Source organism: Marmota flaviventris, chromosome 6, assembly GCF_047511675.1.
Source record: "Marmota flaviventris isolate mMarFla1 chromosome 6, mMarFla1.hap1, whole genome shotgun sequence".
Taxonomy (NCBI): Eukaryota; Metazoa; Chordata; class Mammalia; order Rodentia; family Sciuridae; genus Marmota; species Marmota flaviventris.
In genome coordinates this window covers 145,406,456-145,432,182 of record NC_092503.1, presented here as the reverse complement: position 1 = coordinate 145,432,182, position 25,727 = coordinate 145,406,456, and the positions used below count along the sequence as shown (strand labels likewise).

Sequence of the window (25,727 nt, the reverse complement as noted above, 5' to 3'; positions counted from 1 at the left end):
ACTAAAATACAACAACAAGCTAAAGAAAGCCAGAGAGGGATTGGTAGAAGAAAATTAAGTCTTCTGGCCTCAGACAGTGAAAAACAAAGCAAAATGGAGTCTTTGAGTAAGCCCAGTGGACTTGGCTGGAGGCTCCAAGACAGAAAGAAGCAGTTGCTTCTATGTATTCAGCATAAAGTCCCTAAAGCCAAGAGCAGGAAATCCTGTTGTTCCCACCCATGTCCTCAACCACAGTTCCATGAGAAAATATCCCTTAGATAGCCAGTAGCAATCTTTCTCACATGCTAAAGGGTGTCGGCCACAAGATTCTTTAGAAAGTCAGTAGAAAATAAATGATAAATGTTTGAGGGGATGAAAATACCAATTACCTTGATCTGATCATTTCATGTTGTATACATGCATTGAAATATCACATGGTACCCCACAAATACGTGTTATCGTTACTTAGCAATTAAAATTTTTTATTTAAATTTTAATTTAAAAAAAAAAGAAAGGTGGCTATCACCGAAGCCTACAAACCCCTTCTCCACTCATTTATTCATCAATAATTTGCTAAGTGCTTTGGGGGGGGGGGTGGGGGAGAGGGGAGGGTACAGTGATGACAAAATTCAAAGAGACCAGGCAACTTACTGGAGTTGGTGGTATAAAATGATGCTACTGAATGTAGCCAATACCTTCCAGGAAGTGTTTTAGAAATGCGAATTTCTGGGCCCTTCCAGGTCCTACTTTAATAGAAACCCTGGAGATGGGGCCCAGTCATCTGTTTTTTTAAAGAGCCTTCCTCTTGATGCATGGAAAGTTTGAGATGTTCTGGAACATGGCTTCTGGAACGGTGATGTCTTGGCCATTTGTGAGGTGTGTGGAAAGTAATTTATTATTAATCATAGTTAACATACTGACATTTGTCAATAATTCATATGTGTGTCACCTGCAAAGATTTTTTTAAAAAGATACAGGTCCCAAGCTCCACCCAATTCCAGGGGAGCCAAAGCCTCCAGGGGTGGTAGCCAGGAATGTACACTGTTTTAAAGTTCCTCAGTGGCTCTTAGGAGGAACAGCCAGGTACAGGAACACTGGTCTATAAGAACCATTTGCCTCTTAACAAAGAAAAGAAAGCATGGCATTCTGGAGGAGGTCCCTCGGTGAGCAGGTCCTCCCTCCCTCCAGCAAATCTTAGGTAGATCCCTATTTTTAAAACACACAGAAAAAAAAAAACTCCTCTGGCTACAGCAGAAAAGGGTGCTCAGCACCTTCCCCTTCTGGAGTGGCTGTGGTGGCCCTTCACAAATGCCTGCAGCTCCCCAAATCATGACTTGAAAACTACAGCTGCTTCTCCCACCGCACCCTCCCCCTGCCACATATGCCCTATTTACTGATGAAGAAATTGAGGTTCGAAAAAGTAAAATGACCTGATCAGACTAGAAAAGCACATGAATGACCATCTAGATTTGCCAGGGACTAAGGGGTTCCCAGGGAAAGTGACATTCAGCATTAAAACAGGGACAGTCCCAGACAAGAAGAAGAGTTGGTCTCCCTAGCGCAGAGCCTATCCTCACCCACAGTTCTTGCTCTTGGGATAGGTCTGTATGATGCCATAATACTGCAAGAAGAATCAGATTACTATTGTTTTCTTTCTAACAACATTGTTTCTATTCCCTCACTCCAGAAGGACTTAAAGGAATAATACCATCGATTTATGTTTTCAAAATACTCTTTGTACTCTTTCCTCATGGTCATGTCATCTCCTATTTTACAAGTTTTCAGATCCAATATGCCATATAAATCTCTCTGGCTTCTCTAAATTTCCATGATATTTGCCATCATACCTATTGCAGCTTACCAAGATCTGTGTTATAAATCTTTAGGTTGCCAGTAAAAGATACATAACTTCTAAAATCTTAAGTAAACCAAAGGAAGAAGTATATTGGTTCATGCAACAGAAAAAAAGCTTTGGTTGCAGCTGGATCCAGGGGCTCAGTCTCATTAGCACTTGCTCCTCAACACACTCAGGCTGCCTCTTCCCATGTGATAGCAAGATGGCGGCAGCTCCACAGGCCTCCAGTGCTCTTAGCAACCCAGCTGCCTTCATCTCGGCACCAATAGCTTTTGCCGAAGTTCTTAGGATCAACCTGTGACCTAAGATAAAATCAGTCTAGTCAAGAAAAGAAGAAAATGGCAAGAAATTGGGCCAATTAGGACCTCAGTGCAGGCCAACACTGATTCCTGCAGTCTTGAGAATGTGCTCTGAGGTTTTGCAAGATGGCAGCTGGGTTTATAGCTTTAAGCCACAAGGGGGCTGGTAATGACATCATTTGTTAGACAGGGATTATGATTGCTGCTGGCAGAAGTGATGTTGGTTTATGAAAAAGAGACTGGGTACAGCCTCAGACTCTGGGTAGTATGGGGCATGGGGTCTGTTGTATACAAGGTCAATAGAGATTAGTGTTATTTCAAAGGTCATCTTTCATGCGTTTCTGGCCCAATCCAAAGGTTCAGTAGCAGACACGTCTGAGATTTGGTTTGACAGTAGTCTCTCAACTATTTTAAGTGCCCCAAATAACGCTATTCCATTTTATTTTATTTTTCTCCTCCACAAAACTTCTTTGGGCTGATTTGTGACATGTGCCCATCCCTAAATCGGTTACTGCCTCCAGGACAATGAATTACTCTGGCCAGGCTGTGGTCATGTGCCTTCCCGTAAACAATTACTACCATTGGACTACCCTGATTGGCCAGGCTTTAGTCACATGCCTTCTCTAAAACAATTACTACCTTGCTCCAGGACAATGAAATACCCTGATTGGTCAGGCTGTGGTCATGTACTCACACCTACAACCTGGGACTGAAAATAAAGAAAGATGAATCCCTAGGGGAAAATCAGAACAGGGTTCCCAAAAGTAGGGTTGGAAGGGATGCTGTGTAAGTGAAAACATCAGATGTCCAGGAAGTCTTAAAGGTGCTTATATGGAGCCACAATCCACTGCAAGAGAACTGATGGTTCTGTCCGATGTGCAAGGCCCCATTTCCTTCCCCGTCCCCACCAGCAGAGATCTGAGTACTCTGCATAACTCCAAGGCCATCACTGTCTGTTCTGGTTTTTAAGACACAGATGACATTTGGATATAGCTTGCAAAAGCCCAGTACCAAGGGGATTCCACCACAATCATGCCCTGCCTTTGAATGTCCTCCCAGACGCAGAGCTCCTGCAAGTTGGGGGTGGGCGACTCGTGCCCCTGTGCTTTGTTTGGCCCTACGTTTTCCAGCTGGGTCTGTAACTTGTGAATTGATCTTTTCTTCAATACATCCCATAGAAAAAGAATGAAAAGCCCTGAAGCTCTCTCTTTTTCTTCCTTCCTTTCTTCCTGTAATTCACAGGCAGGGCAACTGTGCTTTGTTCAAACAGCATTCTGCAGTTGCTTGGCAAGTTCTGACAGAGCTGCTTGCTCTATTCTTCAAGTTCTCTGTTAAGTCAGGGGTAAAGTTATACCTTGTGGCTAATTTTCAGACTGTAAACCTTACCCCTTGTTAAAGCTGAAATCTTAGATTAAATCAGCACAAAAATGCCAGCTCCCCTAAGACCCTTGAATTATGGCCCTATATTTTTCTTCCTGTCCTGACATTCATTTAAGACCTTTCCAACTTTTACAAGTTGCTTTCTCTTATCCATTAAGAAGCAGTGTTTTGAACCCTTTTAAAGCAGTTTTCTTTCCTTCTTGATCACTGTGACCCTTTTCCATCTACCGTGTGTGTGTGTGTGTGTGTGTGTGTGTGTGTGGTGTGTGTATGTGTGTGTGTGTGTGTTTGGGGGTCGGGGGTTGATGTGTGGTGCTCCGGATTAGACCTAGGATTTTGCACATGCTAGGCCAGTGCTCTACCACTGAGCTACACCCTCAGTTTGCACTCATTTTATCTTATACATATTCACATAGTGTATTCCTAAATCCTAATTGGGTAACTAACTGCCCATTTTAAAGGTGGGCTTCAGGAATGTTTATTTGACCAATTAATAGACCTTTCCATCATTTGGACTCTAACTAGTAATGGAGACAATGCATTCCTTTCTGTAACAAAGACCCATAGTTCTGGAGGCCAGAAGTCTGATACCATTGTGCCCGCAGAGCCTTCCTCCCTTGGAAACTGCTAGAAAAAGATGCTGACAGCCAAGGAGTTCCAGGGCTATTTATTCTTTTCCTATGGGATGCATTGAAGACAAGACCAAATCACTTCAGTCTGCCTCCATCTTCACGTAGCGATCATCTTCTCCCTGTGTCTCTGTCTTCACATATTTTTCTCTCCTCCTCTTATAAGAACGGTGGTTATACTGGATTAGGGATAATCCTCAGGACTTCATCTTAACTTGATGGAATCCACAGTGAACTTTTTCCCCATTCACAGGAACTGAGGATTAGGACTTCCACATTCCTTTTTGGTGTGTCTGTGTGTCAGAGTCGGGGGTGGGTGGACACGGTTTAGCCCATGGCAGCGAGGAAAGAGAGAATAAGAGATAAAACAGGAGCAGGGTGTGACTCTCTGATCTTGGATAGCCAAAAGGAAGATCCTCCCTCATGTTTTCCCAGGATGTTTACCCAGAAAGATTTGGGACCCTGATAGGAACATCTCAAGATAGAAGGAAGGGGCCTAGCGGAGGCCGGGGATCCACTGGAGGTCAAAGTCAAGAAAGTAAACATGCTCCAAGATCCACTGTGCACTTAGATCCTTAAATAGTGCTGCCAAATCCTTGCTACTATTCTCAGCAGATGGGGAAACTGAGGCTCCAAGTAACTAATCAGAGTGAAACCATGTATCACTGTGAGGAAGAGCAAGACCACCATTGTCACTTCTATCTTTTATAGTTATTAGTGTGTGCCATTTGCTTTTGGGAGCTCAGAAAATGGTACCCCCCAGCGGAGGCCTCAGAAGTATCCTCTGAAGTGAATTTTCTTTTTCTCCTGCCCTATTCTCTGACGCTTCCCCTTCTTCCCTAAAGCAAGCCACAGAAATTAGAATTCCTCTTCCCCAAGGTGGGTCATAGAAACCAGGATCCATTTCCTCCAAAGCCAGTCATAAAAGCTGAGAATATTGCTACAACTTTCCCCGACCTTTCTGTAAGACTTGCCGGAGAAAATAAAGAAAGATGAATCCCTAGGGGGACACAGCTTATTTAATTATAGGTCTTAAGATCTGGTTCTAGAGAAGATCCTGCCCCTTACCTAGGAGGTCAAGAAGAATCTAAGCATTTTTTTTTCCCCCTCAATCCATTACCACTAGGTCATACCTTTTCTACCCAATCTTATCTCTACATGGCCACCCATGCTTTGTCGAACCTACACTAAAAATGGATAGTTTGCCCTGGGTCATTAGGTCTTCAGTCTGAAGCTTCCTGTTACCCATAAAAGGACGGTTAAGTAAATGTCTCATGCCTTTGCTCCTATTAACCTGTCTATTGCCAGGATCAAATATCAAACCCTTCAGTGGGAAAGTTGGAACTTCTCCACAATACTAAAGACAAATCTAAAGAGGAAAGCTCTAGTTGTAAGCACTATACCTATGAAGAAGCAGAAACTCAGAAAAATTAAGTCACTTGCCTGAAGTCACACAGATATTAACCAGATGAGCCACATTTCCAGCCCGGGTCTTTGTGACTCTGGAGGCGCTTCTTACCATATTGCCAATTTGACTTCAAATTTACATGGGTTCAGAGTAAGATGCTGTCAAAAGAACCCTGGTAACTGGACCTGAAGCTTAGCAAAGCAAGCAACATGTAAAGAGAATGCTCCTGGGGCAAGAGGCAAGAGCAGAGAGAAAGTGGGTAGCTAAGAGGCAAAGAAAGGTGGGCTCACTGTCAGTGCAAACGTCCACCCTGCACTCCAGGACTGCTTTCACCTGTTCCATCTATGCCCCAGTGGAACCTCTGTGGTGTAGACAACTCACTTCTCTAGAGGAGAGGTAAGAGGGAGAAAGCTGGACTTTCCAAACCCCATGCTTCCCAAGAGAAGTGGGGGGCTGGGCTTGTCAAGCCTGAAAAGAGGAAATGGGATGGGCAGGGAGGGTCTTCAGACATGGAGAACATTGCTCTTGGAACCGCGGGGACCGTGCCTGTCCTCTTGGATGCAGCTTCAGGCTCTGTTTGACAAATATTTTACTTACCATGTGACCTGGCTCACAGTGGAACGAATGGTCCGCTGATGGGACCCCTGAGAGACTTGAGGACTCACCTAGCATTCTCTAACGGCTGTACTGTTCACCACCTTGTCTCTGGGAGTGCAGGGCAGGAAGAGTCTCCTTTCTTCTCTCTTTGCTAGGTTCATGCCTGAGGTCCCTGGGACAAAATCCAGCCACAAGAAAAAGTCAGGCATGTACATTTGATGCAAGCTTTCCCTGACACGGAGCCTCAGGAAGGAAAGAGAGAAACAGGAAAACTTGTGCATATTCATGCTTCTGTGTGGGGAAGAGTGGAGAGGCACGGAGGAGCATGAGTGGAAAGGGGGTGGGATCTGATGGCAGTGAACTTGGGATCTCAGCCATGTCTGTTGTTGAGATTCTTCTCAGTGTCCCCAGGTCTTCAGAGATAAGGATGATCTTCTCCTCCAGCTTCAAGGAGGCCACCTCTCACACGAGGGTCTTAGGTCCTGCTTCAGAGTTGGGGAAGGTAAGCGCAGCCTTCCTGCTTTCTTAAAGGCAGCGGGTGCCATGTTTGGAAGTGGTGTGCCCTGAACCTGGTCGGGAGGAAGTCCCACCTCCTTGGCAAGGCTCCTCCTGGTGGGGGAGTGGGGGGTCCACTGCCTGCTCCAGCCTCACTCCCACCACCCCTCACCTTGAACTTCTCACTTCAGGCTGGAGACTCCTGGCCATTCCCTGAATAAGCACTGAGCACAGTTTGTCCCCTGACCCTGGCTGGCTCCCTTACTTCCCTTCCCTTCCCTCTTCCTATCCTTCCTTTCTTGCCTCCCACCCTCACGTGCACATGCTCTAAGCTCTTCCTGGAACACCTTCCTTCCCCCTTTGCTCCTCCTTCTAGCTCACTCCTTTTTTTTTTCCCCTGCAAAACTCCACTTCTCAAAATCAAATGGGCATCCTGGGAGGTGGGGGGTATGCTAATTAGCTTGAGTGGTGATTATTCCGCCACGTATGCATACAGCGGTCCATCAAGTCGTGCAGAATATTTTGTCAGTTATACCTCAGGAAAGTTGGGGCTGGAGGAAAGATTCCACCTCTCCCAAGAAGCCCTTTGACCCCCTAACCCTGGGTGACATTCCCTCCCCCAGGCCCCTCAGCCCCCTGAGTGTACAACTAGACTGTGTTTATAGGTGTGTCCCAACTGCTTATTGACAAGCCTCTGTGAGATCAGAGACAGGATCTTGCTCAGTGTCTTGGCGAAGTCCCTTCAGCACCCAAGCATCTGGCACCAAGTAGGGATTCCATAAGCCAATGATCATGTCGACTGGCTGAGGACCCTGATGGGAGGATAGCCCCCCGACCTCCAAGATCCCACCCACCCCCTGCACCCATGAGTCTATATTTCTGTTCCCACAGTTAGTTGGAGAGGAAATTGCCAAAGCCAGATGATGAGACTTTCGTTTGGGGTTGCCCAGGTCTGCAATTTGTAATCAGGGTGTTTGAAAGACAAACAAAACTGAGAGAAAAACATAGTTTTGATGAGGCAAGACTTGCGAAATGATTAGTTGTGTAACAGTGATGGTGGCCTCTGGGACCACATTTGGCCACGCCCAGATTATTAGACTTTGTATGTAACTGGGTCAGCCTTGTGTATAGGTTAAGAGGACAATTGCCAAAATAGTGATTTGAGTGTGCAAAGCCCCTTCTCCCTCAAGCTATTGCTTTAGAGCTCAGCCTGATGCCAACATCCTCATCTTCAACAATTTTTTCTTAAGACTGGATATAGGCAAAGCTCAGATGTAAATAAAGCCACCGCTCATTGGTGGATCCCCTTGGACCCTTTGACTGTGGAAGCTGATTGTCCATGAGTCTGCTTGTTAGGTCACATTGTATCGCCTGGACTAGCTCCCAAAGACTGGGAACTGGCGATTCATAAGACCAGTGTGTAAACTGTTCATTGTCTTTTTGGAGCCAAGAGATGCTCTGAGTTAAATCAGGGAATTTATCCAATAGTTACAAATAAAGAAATGGAGTTTCAAGAAGTGACTTACCCAAGTTGCAGCTCATAAAGATAAGATAAATGGCCTGCCAGAGAATCTTTGTACCTGGTGGTCCTGGCCCCTGCTCTTCTGGTGGAAGCAGGGGGTCCCAGGATGGGGCTAAGGAGTTGGGAAGTGGAGGGCCGAGCAGAGCAGGCTGGGTGAACCTTGCCAGGAGAGCCCTTGGGGGCACTGGGATGCAGGAAGGTGGAGGTGCAGGGCTGGGCTTGGAAACGGAGCTGGTGGTGAGGGGCTGACACAGGGGAAGTCGTGGACTCTCCCCAAGGAGGCCATGAGGCTGGCCCTGACTAAGGAGCCCTGGGCTGGCTGCTGGCTGCTGGCTGAGCCTGGGCTCCAGAGAAAGAAGGTTTTCACACCTTCTCCACATGTGCACCCAAGAGCTGGGACCCTGCTGAGCAGAAACCCAGGGCTGCCACCTGCAGCAGCTACTGGCCCGTGATCAAAGCAAGCCAGGGAGCCTTGAAAGTGTCTTAAACTCCTGTGTGCCCAGCCCTAACCTCCTCCCCCACCAGAGTCCAGGCCAGCTGCAAACAGAGGACCATCTCTATGGAGATGAGTCAAAGAAAGAGCCAAGCCCTCTCTGTCTGCGAATTCTAGTGTGTCCATTATAATAAGATTTATTCTACCCGGTAAACACAGGGGACTTTGAACTCACCTGGGGGCCTCTGAGCCTTCTTAGAACCACACAACAAAAGCAAACCCTCAGATATTTACTTCCTTAATAAAAAGCATTGCTCTTGTGGGTGGGTCTTTGTCAACACTGGTCTCCCTCATTCTTTACTGTTTAAAGGCTGTCTTCATGATTATATGGAATAGGAGGGCTGGGGAAGTCAGCTAAACAAGTACCTACGGCAGAAAACTCCCTTGTAGGAAACACAAAAGATACCCTAGATAGGCTCAGGTAGTAGTAAATGCCATAAAAAAGTTTAAAGTGGGTGACATGGTGCAGGAGACAATTTAGATAAGGAGATCTCCAAGTCCCTCGATGTGCAGGGTCAGAGCCTTCAGGCAAAGACAGCAGGTGCACAGGGTGTTTGAGGAATAGCAAGGAGGGCCAGTGAAATTGCAGGTCATGGACCAGAGGAAGGGACCAAGAGATGACCGGTAGTTGTTGATGTCCCATCTGTCCTGCTACCTGGCCTTTGATCTCAGCTGAAAATCCCTTTCACTCATGCTGCTCCATTTATACCCTACTGAGATTTACAACACAGTGTATGTCACAGTACTGTGACTTTCTACTCAGAGGAAAGGCCTGTGGATGAGAAGATAACCCTCCCCCCCCCCCCAGGAAGTCTCTGGAACCAGGGGAACGGAGGGCTACAAATAGGATCTGTCTTGGATGACCACCTGGAAAGGTGGCTCCAGTCCAGTGTTGCATGACAGCGGGGCGGGGGGGGGGGGGGGGCAGACCCTGGGTCCCCAGGAGGGGCTGCAGTGGCAGGAGGGGATTCTCCTTTAGGGTCTTCAGAGCAACACACACACATGCACACCACATATCTCATATTTGATTTTCCAGTTCATCCTCGTACACCAAGACAGCTGCACACACAAGTGACTTTAGACTCTGAAATTCCCTCTCACTGCCCAAAGCTACATAGAATCTGCATGCACAATAAGTCACAAGTGCCATGGTTTCTCATTACTCAATTTTCTTGGCTCGGGTTCAAAGTATTCATCAGCTCGTCTTCTCCATCTCTCCTCCTCCTCCCAGTTCTCGTGGGTGGATTGCCTCTCCGGCTCTCTTCCTTCAAAACCTTCCACTTTACATAAACTCACTCTCACCCCCTTCCCATCCTGCGGGCCCTGACCCCTCTTCCCAAGCCCCCTTCTCGGTCACCCCCTTCCAGACACGAAGCTCTTTTATGAAAACATCTTTCCTCGTTAGTGTCTTCTCTCCTTCCACAAGAATTCCCGCAGATTCCTTCCCTTTGCGCCGAAAGGGCTGACTGCTGGCCTTTACAATTCTAGAAGCCAGAAGGACTTGGAATGAGAAGCACGAATACTCCCACTCTCCTTCCTTCCACCCGTGTGACCCAATTCTCAGGGTTGGTTTTTTTTTTTTTTTTTTTGAATACTGACTCTAATGGAAAGGGTGGGGAAGGAGGGATACTGGAAAATAGTGGAAAGCAAAGAAGGATGAAAAAGTGTTTTTTTTTTTAATAGTAAAAATAAAGAGACAGGGTATCTTTTTCTGATCTACAGAACTACCTGGGCTGATATTCATGATAGTGTTAAGGAGATGGGGGCCCAGGCCTGGCTAGGAGCCAGGGCACAGTCCCAGGCAGAGTGGGCCCCATGTCGGAGTGTGGGATCATCTGTTTTCTGGGAATAGACATTCTGTCACCTGGAACGCTGGAATTCAGATTGCTCTTTCCTTTGGAAAGGCGTGACACTTGGGAAGCGAAGGAGTGTGTTTTCATGGGGTGCTGCTGCTCTCTTGTTTACCTTCTGAGCCTCTCTGACTGTGCCCTCCCTCTGCAGGATAAACATCTCCAGCAGGGTGGGTGGATCTTGTGATAAAGCGGACCAGGTGGATTCTTTTCAACTGTCTGTAATCTGATGCTAAATGGGACACCTAACTCTGAGGCCAAATTCATACTCGAATATTGTGTATTACAAGTGCATCTCAGATATTTTTGTAGCCAGAGATGGGTTGGACTGGAGTGTCATGAGATCACTCTTCTAAGAGTTCATATTTCTTAATTCCCTGAGAGAACCAGAGAGGGGTCTCTCAGTAGGTTATTAAATGATGGATAGCAGACAGCTCACCCCTTCTCCTGTGAGCCAGTCCCACTTCTCTCCCCTTTCTTGCCCCAAATCTACTGGATGCCCCTGGCATTAATGAGTGCAGTAAGGATATCTGGGGTATATTCATAGTAAACATCTACAGTTTATCTCAGAAACTTGCCAATATAGCTAACCCAGATGCCAGCTCCTGGCCCCTATATCTCATTTATGAACAATGTCGTTTTTACTCAAGTTTCTTGCCTGAGTTAGACTAAAATCTGGTGTCTCAACTGTCATAACATGTGAGTATTGTGTCATTTTAGCTTGTCCACTCACTCTTTAAAGAAAACAAATTCATTCATGTATTTCATTTGTGTACTCATAAAAGATTTGTTGAGCACATGTTATGTACCAGGCACATGATTGGGTTCACAGCAACGAGCATTACAGGTAAAATAATACTTGCTCACATTGAAGTCACATTCTAGAAGGAAAGATAAAGCAAGATAAGTATCTAGTGTGCTAGAAAATATGTGCTAGGGAAAGATTCAAGATAAAGAGTGTTGGGGTATAGCTTTAAATAGGCTACTTGGGGAAAGACTCACTGAGGAGGTAACTTCTTTCAGGCTTTATAAAAACGGTATTGTAATTTATCTGCTGTAAAATTTACACATTTGAAGTGCACAGGTCAATGACTTCTGTTTTTGTTTTTTTGCCAGGGATTGAACTCAGGGGCGCTTAACCACTAAGCCACATCCTCAGCCCTTTTTATTTTTATTTTGAGACAGGGTCTCACTAAGTTGCTTAGTTACTGAGGCTGATTTTGAACTTTTGATCCTTCTGCCTCTACCTCCCCAATCCCCGATATTACAGGCATGCGCCCCACACCTGGCTGATGGATGACTTTTGACCTATGTATGCATTCACTACTCTGATCAATCTATAGAAAATGTCCATCTCCCCAGAAAGCTCTCCCTTACTCTTTTATACTCAATCTCCCACTCCCAACCCAACTCCCAAGGATATGATTTACTTCACTATAGATTAGTCCCTCCTGTTCTAGAATTCCACACTAATGGAATCCTACAGGACTTTGTAGCTTCTTGTAGTTGCCTTGAGCCTTGTTATCACATTTATCATTAGCTGCATTTTTTAATAACTGAACAGTAGTCCATTATACAAATATACTATAATTTATTTATAATTTATTTATTCCGTCATTATTTTTCCTGCTCCTTATTCTTTCTGTGCTTTCTATCTGGTAGTATTTGCTAAAGGAAAAGAATGCTTTAGCACTTGTTGTAGCTCAGATCTACTGGTCATGAATCATCTCAGATTTCGCTTATCTGGAAATGTCTTTATGTTGCCTTCCATTGGAAGACTACTCTCCTCATTGCAGAATTCTTTGTTGCCAGGACCTTTGATTCGACCCTTGAGAGACATTGTTTCATTATGTCTGGGCTCTACTGTGTGTCTTTATTCTCTGACTGCTCTCAGGATTTTGTCTTTACCTTGGGGATACATTAGCTCAACTTCAATGGGTTTTCTTTATCTCCATCCTTCTTGAGCTTCTTGAATTTTTTAAACCATTTGTTTAAGGATGTGGAAAATTCTTGGCTACTATTTCGTCAGACAATTTTTTTCTGCTCTCACTTTCTTCTCTTTCTGGAACACCAATCCCAAGATTGTTTGATATTGGTCCTCAGCTCTTCCACCCGCTGTTCATTTTTCCTTCATATTTTTTCTCTCTGTTCCTCAGCTTTGATCATTTCTACTGATCTGTCTCCAACTTCACTATCTCCCACATCTCCACTCTGCTGGTGAATCCTCCAGTGAATGATTCACTTCGGGTATTGCACAACTCTAGAATTTCCATTTGTTTCTTTTTATGGTTCCCATTTCTCTGCTAAAAAAAAATGCCTTATCTATTTATACATTCGGACCATCTTTTAATTAATGGACATATTTTAATTACTTGAACAAAGCATGTAGGTTTTATAATCTTTTATTTCCAAAGTCCACCATTTGATCCCTTATGGATCTAATGTTGGTTTTGTTTTGTTCTTTTTTGGATGCTTTTGTTTTTTATTATCCTGGTGTGTTGGTTTACATATCTAGTGATTTATGATTGAATACTGGACACTGCTCAACAGAACCTCCTGCCCTGATGAAGGTGTTCTATGTCCAATAGGGCAACCACAACTCAACTCACCTGTGGCTATTGAACACTTGGATGTGATCAGTATAACAGGAATTTTACATTTTACTTATTTTTGTTCATTTAAACTTAAATACTCATATATTTACCCTCCAAACTACTCAATGTTGCCATGATCTCTAATCCCTGACTCTTTGGCTCCGCTGTTTTACAGTGCTCTATGGAACTTGGCCTTCCAGGTGCACATCTGGACAACCTCATGCCCACCTCCCCCAGGTATCACAGTATGGCGCTGTTATTATTGTCCATTGCCTGAAGACAGTCTACTGTCACATATCCTGTCTAGTTTCCTAATTGTTACAGGGGTTGGGCTAGTCTGACACAAGCACATCATGGACAGCAGACTTAGAGTGGTCCTCTTAAATAACAATATGAAGAAAATGAGAAATATCTGTAGAAAGAGTTTCAAACAGGGAAGATCAGTGGAAAGAGGCAGGAGGCAGAAGCATGTCCAACTTGTCAGAAGAACATGGCTGAAGGTCAGTGAGGAAAGGAATGAGGGGAGGATGAAGGTCAGAGAGGTGTGGAGCTGGGAGGAGATACTGCTCAGCTGTGTGGGTTATGGGAGAACTCCGACTTTTACTGTAGTGAGATGAGAACCCCCCAGAAAGTTTTGGGCCAGGAACTGATTTGGGTTTTAATGGGATTCCACTGCTATTGAAACAGATCCCCAGTTATAGGCTGTTGACATCATCTACCTTGAAAATTAATTAAACTTCAATGTTGATGACTGGGTTTTTATCAATTTTCGAGTTTAGAGCTCATTAAGAGAGAGATACCTTAGTGTGTAAGAACCTGTTCATCTGAAGCTAGGTTCATTTTGTGTCTTTATTTCTATGAAATGGATATGATAACAATGCCTCTCATAAAAATATTGTGTCAATTACAAGACAATTCATGTAAAATTCTCTAGCTGGTGCCTGATAGGTACGTAGTAAACACTCTGTGATTAACTATCTGAGAATCTGAATGTCTGATGATTGTTTCTTTAACCTATAGACATGGACTGATCTTCTACTCTGTGAATGAGGGCTCCAGACACCCCGTTATTGTTCCCAAGGTGTATATGGAGCTTTGTAAAGGAAGCTGGCACCGAAACAATATCTTAAAATAACACCAAAGGAAACAGGAGCTAAGTCGAGGGACACTTTGCCAGCTCTTGAAGGAAAGATATTCATGCAGTCAGGGAAGATCGTTGAAGACTATTGAGAGGAAATTGGAGTTTGAAGGATGAATAAGACGCAGCCCTCTGAAAAGGAAAGGAGGTTTATATCATGCACATGTGTTTCCCGGCCTACCTGAAAGCTACTGACCTACTACAAATGACGTTCCACAGGAATATGGCCTCTGAAGATGCCCTGAACATATGGCAGGGCTAATATTTAAAGAACTTCTTAGATTCAAAGCAAAAAATTGTGAATCAGACATGTTCATTATCTCTGTAAGCTCACATTCAGAATGAACTATATGAACCAGGTAGGATAAAATTCTGTTACAGCTGAATGGATTTATGAGCTTGTTTTTGAAAATTAGATGATGAATGTAAGTACACTCTTTTTTCACAAAAAGCATTTCCCAGTTGTCCCTGTGAGAACTTAAGAAAGGTAACTGTAAGAAGGAAGAACTCAGTTGGTCTTAAAATCCAGTGCCATAGCATATAGGAAGTGAACTCTGACGCATGGCCACAGAAAGGGAATGGATATCTACTGCAAGTGTTTGATTGACATGTGTCCTCTCACATCCAACGTGTGTCCTCTCCCAGGTCCAATCTGTGTCTAATTGATCATTTCTAGCATAGCTCATTAGAGGAGAAAAACTTGGTAAGATATAACCCAGTGAGCCAGAATGGGTTGATCTCATGCCAAACTTAGACTGTTCTGCTTTAGATAAGTCTACAAAAAAAAAAAAAAAAAAAAGAGGAGTGCCAACTTTTCACCAAGTTTAAAACATGTCTAACAACATTAGGTGGCAAAGAAAGTATCCATCTAACAAGATAAAGCGCAGCAGACAGGCTCAGTCCCACCCAGGCTGTGAAGGGATTACTCTGGGAATGTTTTGGGCCTGTTTTGATTGAGGAAGTTGGCTGAGAATTTATTAAAATTGGGCAGAAAAAAATACATCCATTAATGAAATACCATGAAGTCCTCAAAATGAATGAGGCAGGTTTGTACATTCTAATAGGGAATCGGCTCCAACATCCTTAGTGAAGGGAGAAAAGTCACAGGAGAACCACACTTGCAGAATACGACCATTTATATAAAGAAGGAAATGTACGTATGTGCATGGATAAAGTAGGCTGCCTCTGGGGAGGGAATCTGGGTAGCTGGCAGAGGACTTACTTCTCAGTCCAGCACCAGACAGTGTGATCCTCTCTCCTCAATGCAGATTATCATCAGCACACTGTAGCTCCTCTCAGCCATGAGGTCACTAGGGGACACAATTAAAACCATCATGTGGCTGTATGTCCTAGAATTTTAGCTATGTGGACTGTTTCTGTTTAGTTATCTTTGATCTGTTTATGAATGTCCATCCTTGGATTTGATGTTGAGGTCTCTGGTCTGTTTGTGCATGTATTTATCAGGATGGGGGAAGGGCAGAGGGGATCCTGGGACATACCATGTTCAGAGCAGAGCCCAAACAGACTTCTGGTTACTAGGGATAGAGACAGGAAAAAAAGACTCTTCATTCCACTCTGGGAATAAAACATTGTCAATAGTAAGAATGCATCTTATTAAGTTCGTTTTAAAGTCATATACATGTGCATAGGTGGTAATTTGTTCAAACTGTTCTGCAACCAGATTTGCCTACTTTATATACCATATTTTCCTAGTCCATAAAATAATTTGGTAAAAATTGATTTTTAGCTCTTCTCTCTATAACTTTTTCCCTTGTTTTGGGGAAGAACTGGAGGATCCATACTATGAAAATACATGGCAAAAGGATAGGTGGAGATTTATTTATATATATATATGTTTATTTATAAAAATATATATTTTATATATATATATAAAATGAACCCCAACAATGGGGACAGTAATCACATTCGGAGCATGCAGACACAGCCCCATGTTCAGAAACTGCCAAAACATTCATTAAAGTAGATAAAATGGCCTGCGATGAAATCCTCAAAGGATGTGGTAGATAAAGCAAATGCTCTCTTAAACACAGCTGCAGGCTGCTAAAATCCCCAGCCGCGCTTGATGAGCAATCCCAGCGAGAAGCAAGTAGAGACAGCCTGCCCTGCCAGGAGGGAACACTCTCCCAGCTGTGAGGCCCCTGCTGCAGCCTCTGCACCTGCCACTCACCTAATGTCTCCCCCACATCCTGGGAGGGCCTGTCGGTCCTTTCCCCAGATCTTTCCACAGCAATGGGAGGAAACAGAAAAGTGATGTTTTCCAAGACAGGCATCAACACCTGTGAGGCACATTAAGTCCATCTGATGAATAAGAAAGCTTATTCATTTCTAAAAAATCTAAGGGCAGTGTTGGGGAGGTGTTGGAAAATAAACTGACTAATTAATCAGGACCTTCGTGTTGGGTTCGGTTTGGTTTCCATTGGCTAATGAAGCTCTCCTACGCCCTGAGCTTCTTCAGAAAAGGTTTCTGGTGGAAATACAAATCTTGTCTTGTGACTGATTGGGAACTAAAGACTGTCCCACCTTTCATCACCTGCCATATGCTTCAGTCACTTTCTTCTGTTTGTTTATGGACCAAGCTTCTGAACAACAACAGATCTCAGAGGAAAAGCCCTTCCTTCCTCCTCTCCTCCCTCCTTCTCTCCCTCTCTTCCTTTTTCTAAAGTGTATGAACCACTTCTGAACTTACCTTTTCTTTTCATTTGTCTTAAAACCATAGGGTTTAGAATCATTGTCCCTCCATATCTCTGGAGGCCCCTCGTGGATACCCAAAACCTGGGATGCCCAAGTTCCTTATGTAAAATGGTACTGTATTTACATCTGATGCATGAACACCCCCATACACTCTAAATCATCTCTAGATTACTTATAATACCCAATACAATGTAAATGCTGTGTAAATAGGCATTACACTGTATTATTTAAGGAATAACAACCAAAAAAGTCTGTATTTGATATTGTTGGCTGAATTAGTGGGCATGGAATCCAGGGACCCAGAGGGCTGACTGAATATACCTTTATGCAGATCTGTTATAAAGGCACCATTAATTGCTTCTATGCAGAATTTATCTTGCATCAGAGAAAATATGGGATGTACCTTTGTTGAAAAATTCATTTGCCATGCACTGAAACTCATCCATTCAATCATTAAGCAATCATCTAGGAGTTTATAAAATGCGCCTGGGATGGGGCTAGGCGCTGTGAACTCAGGGATGCTTACGACAGAGCGCCTGCCTCCTGGCCTCTGGGACCTCATGGTTCAGCTGGGAGGTCATTTAAATAGGACTCGAGGTGTGCTATGATAAAGTCAAGCATAGAGGGCCAAGGAGAATTTAATCCAAAGATTATTGAGGGTGGTGTCTCAGAGATGTGCATTTGATTCCAAAAGGAGAAAACAGCATTGCAAGGGTATGGCATTATAAGAGAAGGTGGAGCCGGGCAAGGTGGCACACGCCTGTAATCCCAGCAGCTTGTGAGGCTGAGGCAGGAGGACTGAGAGTTGAAAGGCAGCCTCAATAACTTAGTGAGGCCCTAAGCAACTTAGGGAGATCCTATCTCTAAATAAAAAAGTTAAAAGGGCTGGGGATGTGGCTCTGTGGTTAAGCACCCCTGGGTTAAATCCCTGGTGGAGTGAGAGACGGGTCAGGGGGAGAATGTGGAGCATTTGGAGGACTGGAAGTAGCTCAGAGTGGGGATTATATGTCCTGACAAAGAGACTGCCCATTCTGAAGGTAATCTGGAGCTACTGATGAATTTTAAGAGCTTCAGGAAAGGGGATGATGTAGCCGCAATCACTCCAAAAAGTGTTCCTTGAGCCAGCATCCACTCCACCACATCATATCCAGTCTTATTAACCTACGATTTGAAAGTCTTATTGGAAACCCACCCTCCTTCCTCCTTCTTGCAATGGAGACCTGAAGGTAATAGTGCAGGGACTGCAACTTGAGGTTGAAGAAAGATCAAGGGTATTTTACAGATCTTCCTGCCTTATTTTTCTCTTAGGGCAAAACACACATAATGAAGACCCTCAAGTGTTACTCACTAATATCAACTTTTAAAAAAATCTTTACATCTTTCATCCTAAATGCTCATGAAAGACATGTTGCTTCTGGTTCCAACTTGGGCTGATAACAAAGCTTTTCATGTTTGTTGACCCAATAATCAGCCATTGCACTCAAAGACTTAGAGCAGATCATTTTAAAAATAGCTATTACTGCATTTGAAGTGCAGCTCCCCAGCAGCCCCTGCCCCAGGTGTCTGGGCTTGCTTCTGCCACAGGAAGCCTCCCAGTTCTATCCAGAGAGGTATTGTGTTTCTTGGGCTGTTTTAACACCAACATGTGAAATCTGCTTATGTCAGATATCAGTAAATCACAAACTGGTCCACGAGCGCAGCCACTCATCACACAGCTAGAGTCACCATATGCAATAAACCAAAGGCTTGTGGTCAAGCTGACCTAGCCTCCCAAGTTGGAGGCTGGCAGAGAGACCACTTTAAGAAGAAAGTGAAACACCTCTCTGTATGACTTTCAAGAGATTCTTTAACCATTCTGTTTTTCACCAGTCCATAATTCACCATGGAATTGTCACTGCTCACTGAAACGTTTGAACTCCTTAGCATTTTTTACACTAGCACCGCACTGTGTTAAGTACAGATGCTCCTCAACCTCCCATGGCCTTACATTCCAACAAAGCTATGCTAAGTTGAAAATATCTTCAGTTGAAGATGCACTGAATACTCCTAACCTACAACACAAGCCACAGTTCCTGCTGCCGCACAGCACCCCCAGAGAGAATCAGACTGCATGTGGCCAGCCCAGAAAAAAAGATCTGAATTCAAAATTCCAAGTATGCTTTCTACCAAATGCATGTCAGTTTTTGTCCCTCGTGAAGTCAAGAAACTGTTAAGTGAAACCATCGTAAGTCAGAAATAGTTTGTAATGCTTTCTTTTATAGTCTTAAATTGATCTACCTTCCCCCTCCCCAGCCTCTTCACCTTGCATGTTGATTCGTGAGTTAATGCTCATAACTGTTTGATCTCTCCATCTATTTCTTTTCCAACTTGATCTTTCTGGGGGAAAAAAATTCACTTTATAGGATTCCTTATACCACAGTGTGCTACCATTTTGGTGGCTTCTCTCTTTTGGTTCAACCTCCATTATCCATGCCACCAGGAGCTCCAATGTGAGCCCTACAGAACATTTAGGAAGAGAGGGTTTATACTTCCATTTGACCTGGCAGTTAGTCTTTCCTTCATCTCTGCAAAGTGGGTAGATAACAGCTTACCTGATGAACTTGGGTGATTTCCACTCTAGAAATCTTTACACATAGAGGATCTTCCCAATACTCCATCTATTAAAAACTGTACAATAGGAATTGATGTAAAATGAATTAAGAAGAAAATAGACCATAATACTCAGACCCTAAAACAATTGGAGGTTAACAAAGAGACATGTATTTACTTAGGGCACCAAGGAAAATCATAGCAATGGGTCTGGGGATGTAGCTCAGTGGTTAGAGTGCTCGTCTAGCATGGCAGGGCCCTGGATACAATCCCCAGCACTGGCGGGAGGGTGGGAGGTGGCGGGAATCAGAACCATGGGCTTTGGTGGACTTACCCAGCATTTTAAAATCAATGAATGCAAAAACACATGTTGTGTTCTGTGGTTTAGTGATGCTTCTATCTGCACTTACATATGGGAGGGGATGCCATTCTATTTAAGTGTGTAAGGACTTGGCCTGAGAGCCATAAGGCAGGTAGAGAGGAACTAGGAAACAGGCTGTCCTTTGCACTACACCTTGACTTTTCTCCTCTCTTTGGTCCTGGTTTTCCCAGACGGGTCTGAATGGGAATGTTGGGCATTTGGCTTCTGTTCTCAGCAGAGTTCACGTGACTAAGTCAGCCCAGCTTGCCTCTGCTGTCTCCAGACCATGTCTCCACCTCCTCCAGTGTATTCTAGATCCCCCTCTCCAAGTCCACTCCCTGCTCAATTTCATGGTCATCCCTGCTTTCATTTCCAGGCTCCCAGTGCTCTCTGCTCCTATCAAAATATCTTTCTGGTTCATTAGTCATATTAGAGTAGCAGCAGCTCTTTATAATTAAAAGGTCATCTCTCTACCAGGGATAATGTCATATCAATAAGGATTAAAATCTTAGCTAAAGAAATAGTGGCTACTATTGAATTTCATTTATAAACCAACAGAAGATACAGCTGACCAGGGGTACTCGGTGGTTTATGAGTTAATGCACAGGTACTCAGTGTTCTACCCTCCCATTATGTGGACTTGCACTGTCCAATAGGGTAGCTACAGGCTGCATGGCACAATTAAAATTTAATTACTTAAAATCACATAAAAATTTAAAACTTAGTTTTTTAGTCACACCGGCCACTTTGAAGGGCTAAGTAACCATGTGTCCACTGGTTCCCATATTGGACAAAACCAGTATTGAGCACATCATGGAACATTCCAGTGGAGAGAGTACATCTATACGGTTAGCTTCGTGACCTGTGCAGAAGCCAGGCATACCCCTTGCCCTAGGGAGGTGTTTCTCAACTTTGGCACTATTGGCATTTTTGAGCTAGATCTTTCTCTGTTGTGGGGTGCTGTCCTGTCGTTGGAGGGTGCTTAGAAGCATACCTGGCTCTGTCCCCTACATGCCAGTAATGAGCGCCCCACCCACCCAATTGTGACCATCAGAAATGTCTCCAGACTCTGCCAAGTGTCCTTTAGGGAACGAAAGTGACCTCGATTGAGAATCTCTACACTAAAGATCACAGACACTTTGGAAGTCAGGGAGGACATTTGTAGGCATGCTTATAAGCAAGATGAGTTCAGACACTTGTAAACTCTCAGAGGGTGGGGACATCACAGGGGCAGGTCAGTCCCATTATAAGTACTCTTAAAACAGAACAGATGAGAAGAATTTCAGAGTGGTGTTTATAGCCAGGAAAGGTATTCTTCCCCTGCCTGGGGGATTCCCTTGATGCCAAATTGTCATGTGTGTCAAAGCCCTAAAGAACTGCTGGGAAGGCTGTAAATCCAAAGCAAGGCAGAGAAAGGACCCAAGGGACAGATTGGGAGGTGTGTTAACTTATTCCAGCAAAGGTGAAGGGTCTGGCCCTGGGCTTCTCTCTGAGATTTCTAGCCTGGTGTGCTAAGCTCCCAGTTCCCAAAGTGGCCATTCACACACGAAATGGCCATTACCGCTCCATCAGCAGCTTCTTGGCTGTAAATTCTAATCCCAGGCCCAGTCTCTCTTCCCAGGACAAACGTCATAAAGACGTTTGCCCTTGCTCGGGTCTTTGACATTGCTGGGCCACATGCGTGAATCCGTCCTAGGGCCCTCTTGAGAGCTTAGCACTCCCCTCTGACTGTGCCCTGCCTTCCTCCTTCCCATGATGTCATTCATGTCCCTGCCCCGCCAAGGAATTCCCAAGCAAGGCACTGGAGGCTGAATACCAAGACTCCAAGGCACTGGGGACTGAATACCAAGGCCTTAAGAATCTTAAACAAGCAAATGTTTCTCATTATTTAAGATCTTAAGGAAACCCAATTCTGAAATATTTATGATCGCAGCCTCCTCTGTGAGTCGTCGGTGACCTCTTTGCTTTTAGGAGGCATCTCGTGGAGAAGGAGCCCCTGGCCTGCTCCCCCCGGGGGCCACTAACTCACAGCAGAGCTCAGTCAACCATTCCAGGGGAAGAGTGGTGACAAGTTGATCCGCCGCACACTCGTAGCTGAAGTGAATGGAGAAGTTGAAGTTTACCATGGAAGGCAAAGCAAAGAGCAGGGCCCGCCCTCGTGGCTTGGAGCCTGAATTTTAGCTTTAGCTCGAATTGTTCTTCTGCTTTCAGGGACAATGCCAATTATCTCAAAAGCACAGAAAGACAATGATTCAGCGATTCTGTCAACAGTGAGAGGCAAGAGAAGCCACCCACAAAATACTTGATGTTCTTGAGCTTGTGGTGGGGATGATTTTCCTGGTCCCTTCTGGGATGACGTCTACTCTCTGTTCATATCCAAGAGCTATCAGAATCAACATGCTCCATTGGAAAGTTCTGTCCATTGGTCTGGCACCATAAGAAGTTGTCCAGAGTGACCGGAACCATCTTAGGGGGTGCAATAGTTCTTTATAAATTGTGCCTGTATATGTGTAATAAGAATTGTAATGCATTCTGCTGTCATATATAAATTTAAAAATGCTACTGAAAAAAAAAGAATTAAAAAGCGATCCTTGGATTCAATGGAGGTGCTCTGGACCTGTTGTATGGGAGGATTCATCATATGGGAGGGCCTCCAGCTCATGGCAGGACATTGAGCATCCCCAGTTCCCAGGAAGAAGATGCTAGGGGTGTGTGTCTATGTCCAGTCATGGTCACAACCACCCACCCACTGACACATGCATTTCCCACTGGGTGGGTAGGACATCACAAGATGATTGCCTTAGAAACTACAATGTCAGTAGTCCCATGGGGCATTTAGGCAGTGGGCCTGTGCTTTCTTTATTTTGCTCTCTGATTCTGCAGACGAATCTGTATGGGAGGGTCCTGGCTCCTCATTCCTTCCCTAAGAGTGAGACCAGGCACGGAAGAGGGGAGGCAAGAATGACCAACTGCACAGTTATTTTATCTCCTAAGGTTGTGAATACACCCTATGGATTCTCCCAGTGTGAAGCAAGAAGGCTCACAGAGGAAGGGGATTCGCCCTCTTCTGGGCCTGTAGGAGCTTGTCCAGTAGCCCTGAGATGAGAGCTTCCATCCCCAACTAACAACCTCATATAAATCCCTTCCAGACCCACATTCATGCCAATAGACTCTGACTCCCAGATGCCCTCTTGCGCATTCCATTCCCCCTCTCTGTCCCTAGGTCATCCAGGGAGGCTCTGAAGTTGTCAGGTGAGAAGAAAAGGTCCAAAGGACTTTGGATTGATGCAGCATCCAGTCAAGTGCTTTTCGACTCCCTTACTTAGAGGTCTGTGGATCACAAAGATATTGGAAGGGTCCCAAAAGCTGTGGGCATTTTCAAAAATGATTCCAGAACTCCTAGGTTTATTTTAATTGAGATTCACAGTTGTGTTAAAATGTCAAAAACTTTTTCTTTTCTTTTGCCTAAAACTGCATTCACATGATACAGTAACCATTTATTTCATGCTGGCAAAAGGTTCCAATGGACAGATTGTCTCATTGTGTTTCGTTTAGCATTGTTTGACGTGATCATTTTGGAAACATGGAGACTGGGGAGGAACTCAGTGAGGTCCTCCCCAGTCTGAGACCCAGATGCATTAGGTGCCTTGCTGAAGGCAGTGAGTGTCCTAGACCTTTGGTGACCAGACCGGGGCAATCCCAGGTAGTACCTGTCATCCCAGCATAATTATCAACAGTAATCCTAGTCACTCTCAAAAGGGGTTCCAGGTTGGACAAGGAGTTTTATGTCACCCTATCTAAAACCCAAGTCCCCTAACTGCCACTGCGTCACTTTTGCCATTACACAACTCTGCCTCTCTCTCTCTCTCTCTTTTTTGTGGTTTACAAAACGGTTCCTCCTATCTGATTTCATCTCTTATGCTTTGGCAAGTTAGTCATCCTCAAAGTTTGGTGACTGTAAATGACAACTCCAAATCCAGACTGCCTAGACTATGGGCCTTTTGTTCTCGAGAGGAGGAGGCAGGAAGAGAGTGCAGGGGTGGCATCCGTGGGTCACCAGACAAGCCCACAGCCTCCACCACGCCTTAGACAGCCACCCACCACGCTCCTGTGTTCTCAGTGACAAAGGCCAGGAGTGGCAGGGGACAGGGAAGATGTCAAATTCTTATGATTTTTAAGAAATGAATCCACACTGGATTGAAAAGAAAAAACAATGTAAAACAGCACCCATTTGGGCTATGAAAGTCCCTCCCATATATCCAGATGACTCAGTATGGAGTTCGTAGACTTAGATAATACTTTGAAATCCTCTGTGAACAATAAAGCTCTCCATAAGAAAGAGCTTCCCATAACAAAGTAAAAAACATTTTAGTGTCTTTGGTAAACATATTAGTGTCTTTGGTAAACCAGTACCACCTTCAAGGATGTCTTACATGCCAAAAACGGGTCCTATGCAAACTATAATCAGGAGCCTGGGGAGAGGAGAACCTAGCTCTGCAGCTGTGCTTGGTCCCTGTATTGTTTTTAACTTGCACCAGAGCTAATACTTTTGTGTCAAAAGACCTCTGACAACAAAGTCCAGTGGACACAGGAGAGACTTGTTAAGGTGAAAATTGATTCCATATAGAATTGGGAGATAAAAATAAATCTTTTCTAACAAAGGGAACTTTGAGATGCTGCTTAATTAAAAGGTGTTGTACAGATGAGTCTGTCTAATGAGCACTCTTCCTGACAGCCTTGGAAATATCTATTTGCCAAGCTCATCTAGTTAACAACACAGATTCTGGCGCCAACAAACCTAGCTTTGAGTCAGTTCTACGGCAGGGAGGCTGTGAAGTCTTGGGCAAGTTACTAAACCTTTCTTATTCTCAGTTTCCCCAATTATAAAACGAAGGTACTGGTCCTCTCTTTGAGATATTATTGTATTGTCATGAAAATGAAAGTCAATAAATAATACATATGAAGTGTCCAGTACCGTGCCTGGCTCCTACCAGCAGCCATTGTTATTACTTAATCAAACACTTTTGAGATCAGGTGCCAAGTATTGCGCAGAGCAGCAGGGGGGCTTCAGAAGTAAAAAAGACAAAATTTTTGACTTGAGGATCTTATAGTCCAAGGGAAGTAGCAAGACACAGATTAATATTTCTACAGAAATTTCATGCAGCACAGGAAAGAGAGACTATCCTTGGAGAGATGAGATGGACTTCTCTTAGCAATTAGGGTTTATGCTGAGTTTTGAAGAGTGAACAAAAATTTTCCAGGTGGAGAAGGTGAAAGGCATCCTGAGATGACTCAGGTTGAGTGGCCACCTACCTGGATGAGTGGAAAAGATGATATGACTCTGGTTTTCATCCCAGCCTGGTTGCTTTCATCAGCTTTTTCCACTGCTGTGACTAAAAGACCTGACCAGAACGATCACAGAGGAGGAAAAGTTTATGTGAGGGCTCACGGTTTCAGAGAGGTCTCAATCCATAGACAGCAGGCTCCACTCCTCAGGGCTCAAGGGGAGGAAGAGCATCGTGGCAGAAGATTGTGGTGGAGGGAAGCAGCTCACATGATGATCAGGCAGAAAAGAGAGAGACTCCACTTGCCAGATACAAAATAAATACCCCAAAGACAAGCTGCCAATGCCCACTTCCTCCAGCCACACCCTACCCACCTTCAGTTACCACTCAGCTAGTCCCCATCAGGGGATTAGTTCACTGATTGGGTTGAGGCTCTCATAACCCAATCGTTTCTCCTCTAAACCTTCTTGCATTGGCTCACACGTGAGCTTTTGGGGGACTCCTCACATCGGAACCATAACACAGGTTCTTGCAGGACAGA

At 44.4% G+C, this 25,727-nt stretch overlaps 1 protein-coding gene and 1 long non-coding RNA gene across 3 annotated transcripts in view; one reads left to right on the top strand and one right to left on the bottom strand.

Annotated features, from left to right (window-relative positions):
• The window catches only part of LOC114102639 (uncharacterized), a 39,774-nt gene extending 14,124 nt beyond the window's left edge, over nt 1–25,650 (bottom strand). The window contains exons 1-2 of one of the 2 annotated variants that reach the window (XR_003584542.2): nt 25,215–25,650; nt 6,216–6,319 (exon numbers count right to left, since the gene is read on the bottom strand). This is a non-coding gene — a long non-coding RNA (uncharacterized lncRNA). The remainder of the gene's footprint in view (nt 1–6,215; nt 6,320–25,214) is intronic. The other variant, XR_003584540.2, reaches the window with a different exon arrangement.
• Nedd9 (neural precursor cell expressed, developmentally down-regulated 9) overlaps nt 1–25,727 on the top strand; it is a 174,338-nt gene that overhangs the window by 21,696 nt on the left and 126,915 nt on the right. The gene's annotated exons all lie outside the window — the stretch shown is intronic.